Below are 6,000 nucleotides of genomic sequence, written 5' to 3'. Positions count from 1 at the left end.
TTTTGTATTATCACACAGTTACTTTTTTGCTGTGGAATAACACTTTCAGTTTAAAGCATTGATTCTTTAAATCAATTCAAATGATAAAGTATAAGTAAGCAGAGAAAAATAATAAGAGGTGTTAAATAAATATCTAAGTAAAAGCCATCAAATAAGAATTAAATAATTAATTTACAGGTAAATACTATTGTAACTTTTATTGTCTGCTGCTATCAGCAAAAAGGATTTGGGTCCTTTTCTTCTTATGAATGAAATTAAAATTATCGCACACCTAAATATTAAATATTATTATTAATTTTAACAGAACTTGCTTAACTGGAAGCTTAGTGCGAATAAAAGAGTCGAACATTTAACCGTTTCTTTCATTGATTAGTTTAAATTTTATTGATGCATCTCTATATATAAATTACGATTATGTAATAATAATTTTTATGAGTATGAAAAATATTTTCTTAAGTATTCAAATTTTATGATTAAAATAAGCCCAGTTAAAAATATCTGCATCTTATTTTCTGGTATCTTTCTTGAAAATAAACCGTAAGAATTTTTTCACCATAAGTGCAGAAAATCTTTATAAGTTAGTCAATTTCAATGCCTGCCAAAAGCTGATTCAAAAATATGCTACAAGTTGTTGAAACGACCTACATGTTCGTTGGCCATGGTATTTAATCTATGGAGTGAAGTCTAGTCGAATTCCTAAAAATTATTTCACTTTTTTTTTGACATTGAGCGTGATTTCAATAGGATAACTGATAAATATCTGTCCGATAGTTCTGGAAAACGCACGGTGGCTGAAGGGTGGAGGTGCTTCGCGCTCCCGTGCCACAGGTTTGGGGTTCTATCCTTCCATTGGCAAGGTTGACTCAGCCTTTCATCACTTCAGTGGGTCCATAAAATGAGTATCAAGCATGCTTAAGGACTATATGGAGGGGGGGTGTCCATGTTCGGTTAACCACCCATCCTGAACATCTGCTCCTTCACCCTAGAGCCACAAGCTAAGAAAACTGTGGTGATCACAGTAGGTATTGCCAGTAAAGCTGTCGTGCCTCTAAGTTTAATTTTAGATAGTTGTGAAAGGCAAAGTGGGTGGTCTTGTAGCACATGTGGTGTAGATGTTTTTCTTAGAAATCGAACAATTGATCGTTTTTCTTTATTTGTAAAACATAATCTGTCATGAAATATTCTTTTTCATTTGCGCATCGAAAATTATGCGAAAAAAATTTGAAATTGATCGACCCAATATGGTTGCCAATTATAATTCAAATCTGAGCAGTGATGATTCACTTGATCGCTATTTGTGTCAATACCGGCCAAAAAAAGGGGGAAAGTGGTAATTGTTTTCTCTTCACAAACAATGTAAATGTAGCAGTAGCTGTTTGGAGAATAAATCACGAAAGTGAATAGAAATTTCTCAATTTAAAATGAATGCATACGATCCAGCAGCGGTTACGAACTGTGTTAAAAACAACTCGTTTGAAGAGTAATAATTTCAAAGTTAATTTAGATGAAGATTGTTCACTTTGTACCATACAAAAATAAATGATGATTTGGAAGAAAAACAAACAAGTTTATGGAGAATAAAATACTAAGTGTTTCTCTGAGTTAATTTGTTTTGGTTAAATTTTTTATTTTTTATTTAATTTGGGACTATAAAGGTTCGATTTGTCTAATTATTAAATATACTATAGGATTTTTTAATGCCCAGTTGAAGATGTAAAGGTGTTGGGAGAAAAATCTACTATATGATAACCTGACCAAAGCTCCCGTTATGGGTACATGCTATAGAAATAAAAACAATTAAACTTTTTGCTGCACAAATTCTTTTGTTCTGCTACATTATGCAAATCATTTATTGCAGTAAATATAAAAAATATCATCATTTGACAATGCGGTGCATAATGGGTAAATCAAAGAATCTTAGCATGTAATTTTGCCGTCCATTCAAAGGAGAATGATAACAACCAGAAATGGTTAAACAACGGTTTTCGACAATTACTGAGAACATTAATATTATCTTAAAATAAATATAACCTATTTTTTAGAAGAAAAATCTGTATACGTATAGCTGGCTCTTTAAATTTACTGTATTCTACATCGAACGCAAAATACGTCATATCGATTATATTGATATTTCGGATTTATTAATGTATTAATACATATTAGTTTAATGTTCTTTTAATCCTATAAAATTATTGCTTTACTCTGAGTTTTAAAAAATATATATACTGTAAAATTTGTGAATTTCCTAATTTTCGTCGATCTAGTAATGGAAAGCTTTTGTGACAGTTTAAAGAGCATCTAGTTAGCAATAATGCTACTTGTGTTAGTTTATTCGTACTTGTTCTAATTGTGTTGATTTTTCATTACTTGTTCTAACACTGTTTACGTTAATTTGCGCAAGTTTGCACTAATGCTGTTTTAGTTAGGTTGTGTTAGGTAACAATAGTTTGTAAAGTGGCAGGTTTGAGCATGTCATGGTAATTATTACTGAAAAAGATTAAGAATGTAGCAATTTCAATAAAGATAAAGTTGCTAAATAAAACATTAAAAAAACTTAAATTTATTTTCTAATTCTTGAATAAAAATCTATATTTGAATTAAAACTTATTTTCAATTAAACTGAGAGTCATCAAACTGATATTTCGCTACCACTCCATAAGCCGTGTAAAATAAGACGGAAATCATAGTATATCTAAATATTAGGTATCTAAAGTATGTAAAATCATAAGTATCTAAATGTTACAGACTGGTATTGATATAAATAATATTTTTCATTCGAAGATGAAAAATAAGAGGCTTACTCAAAGAATCACAAAATTGTGAATTTGCCTGATCTAAAAGATATGATCTAACCTTCTTTAAATAATATTATTTGATAGAATCACTGAAAATACTTGACTAACACAAATTCTAAAGTAAGTATATGTCATACGAAACATTTCAAGTAAATCAAAATTTTCTTTGAGTGAAATATTTTGTTATACACTTATCCTTTTAAGCAAAACTGATAGCCTAGGAATACTAAATTTCATAACTTTCTAAACACAGTATTTTATTAACTGTCATTTAATTAATATTATTTGCATTATTTTAAAAACAGTGGATATTGGATCAATCGACAATGAATATTACTATGATATTCTTAACGTTACTGAAGAAGTAAAATGAATAATTTAGCTTATAAATATTTTTATCGAACAAAAATCTGCACGATTAAAACTTTTTACAGCAAAATAACTAAAACCAGCTAGATTTCTCTACAGTATATGCGAGGCTAATTAAAATAATAAAAGAAAATATCTAAATTAAAATATTACAACTCTAAACAGAATACAAGTAATTGACATTAAACAAATAAAATACAAAATATTTTTTTGTGTTTAGTTATTATTATTTCTCTTCCTAGCTTGCAATGTATTTACCAAATAAATAACAAATGACCGACAAAAACTACAAATAAACTAATAATAATCCATCCTTTCGACAAGGATTTTTTGTTGCATTACTGTATTAGCTTTCTATGTCAAACACTTGACTAAGACTAAGTCGAACGTTAAAATTGAATAGTCAAGCATGAAAAGTAAAGAAACAGAAGAAGAGGAAACGTTTAACAAAATGTAACGTAGAAAATTGTAATTACTTCCAAAAACTATGTTACAATGTATTTTCTTTCATTTTTTAAAGGATATCGAAAGACTAACTTTCCTTTAAGAAGCAATTATTTGTTTAAAGAAACGTTTTATGTAGCGTTGATAATTACTTTAGTTTTTGAAAACAGATTGATTTTTTTTCTTTATACACTACAAAAAAAGTATTGTCAAAACTACCAAAGTATGGTAACATATACCGGTATGGTACCTTTTCTGGATGTATAGGAACACCAAAAAACTCTTCAAGCGTTACCGAAACTCTTTACTGAAATTGACTATAAAAGAAGGTTTCATATTGTACGATAACAAATCTTAGAGCATAAAAACTATGTATTAGGTTAAGTTTAAATTTTGGTTCTCTATTTTTTAACTAAATGTGGGGTACTAAGAACTATAATTTCGGAAACTGAAATTTCCAGTAAACTGTTACCATATCAACTGAAACATTACCAACTTAATGGTTTTTAATACCGCATATAGGGGTTTTATTTAACCAGAAATGTCATTGTAGTGCTGTTATTTTTATCCATGTGAAATATAAGAAATACCCAGTTATTTCCGAATTTTTGTTGATTATAATTTTTGGCAGAAAAACATTAAAAAAGTTATCTGTTTGACGTCTTTCAATACAAAGTAAAATATCATGACATCATATTTACAATTGTAACAGCATTCTTAATGAATTGAATGTTCTTAGATTCAATCAATATACATCAAACGGTATCAATATGCAGGAAAAAAATCGAAATTTTAAAAAATCATAAAAAATGCTAATGTTTAAATGAAAGTGATTTCAATTTTTAATCATGAGTAACTCTATTTAAAACTAATTCATACTTATATCATCTTGGATACATAGTATCATAAAAGCAAGAAATTTCCTGGACTTAATTACTAGCTAAAATTTATATCAGGCAAAATATTGATTTTAGTAATCGAAATATTTTTTTGCACAAACAAAAAAATATCTTTACGCAATTTTTGTTTTTACAACCAATAGTGTTTTATTTTTAATTGAATTTACTCAGAAATTGGTCATTATCATAAATGATGTTTGTTTGAAATAAAATTTTGGGGTTTCCAACTTTGACAAACATGTTAACTCTTTTTTTACTTAACGATACTATGTTATAAACGAGTTGTCTATGAGAATTTTGAAAAGAATGAATTTTGCATGAGAGCACGTTTTAACAGTAGAAGTGCCGTTTGGGATATTTGTAACATTTTTGGCCATTTCTTAAGAAACCATTTGCATTCTGACTATACATAGTTATTTTTGTTATAAAACTGGACAAGAAAGTACTGTTGGAATATAGCTATAGCAAGAATGGTTGTAAATCAAAATACAAATATATCTCATGACGAACAAACCACATAACTTTCACTTTTAGTTTTTGTTTTCAACTGACGTAAAATTCAAAAAAAATTTTTTTAAATGGTTATCATTCTTTGTGCAAGTTTGAAAATGACAAACTGAATTACAATTCTGGGAAAATATAGTATTCTAAGTATGGAGCTACACCTAAAATCCGAGCACAGTGGGACTGCTGACTTTTATTTTTTATTTTTTTTGAACTTGTAACTTTATTAAAACTAACACTAACTTTCGTCCTATTTTCAATGTCATTCCTTCATCATGTCACTCTTTTTTTTCGCATAGCAAAATGGTAAGGAAACACTCAATTTCTTGGAGCTAAAAAAGAATGTCAAAATTCTGAATACAAACAAATGTAAATGTGTTTGTAGGTGAAAGCATAGGTTAGAAGCTAAGCATTGCCACTTACTATAATAGAACAAAATGTTAACACACTAGATAATAAGGAATTATTCTATCAGATGTGAAACTTATAGTTTTTCTTGAACTTTTTTTCAACGTTTGTGATTTTGCTGCCCACAGTGCTTAGATAGTTTTCAAGGAATCTTCCGTTACCCTAAATGCGCATTGCAAGTTTAATCTTCTTCAAGCATTGCTGGTTGAAGAACTACGAAAAAGTGTTTTGCATATCAGATAGCCCTTGATTCTTAAAATTCTATCTCTGAACTTAAAGAAACTTCCCTCTTAACTTTGCAAGAGACATAAAGAAAACTTTTGATGACTATGAGAGATACTAGAAACACATTTATTGACATTTTATTACCACTTTCACGTAACGGGGAAATACGGTATGCCTATGATAATATTTAACTAATGAGGGAACTATATTTTAAAATATGTATGCTTGAACGAATTGTTTATATTTGTGTCTTACTTTTATTGTAGTATGACTTGTGCACCAATAATCTGATATACAATATACTGCATTGTTATATTGTCACTACTAGAATAAAAAAAATGTATATCAGAAAAACA

This window comes from Parasteatoda tepidariorum, chromosome 1 (assembly GCF_043381705.1).
Source record: "Parasteatoda tepidariorum isolate YZ-2023 chromosome 1, CAS_Ptep_4.0, whole genome shotgun sequence".
NCBI classification, from domain to species: domain Eukaryota; kingdom Metazoa; phylum Arthropoda; class Arachnida; order Araneae; family Theridiidae; genus Parasteatoda; species Parasteatoda tepidariorum.
Note: the sequence above shows the minus strand (reverse complement) of the source record.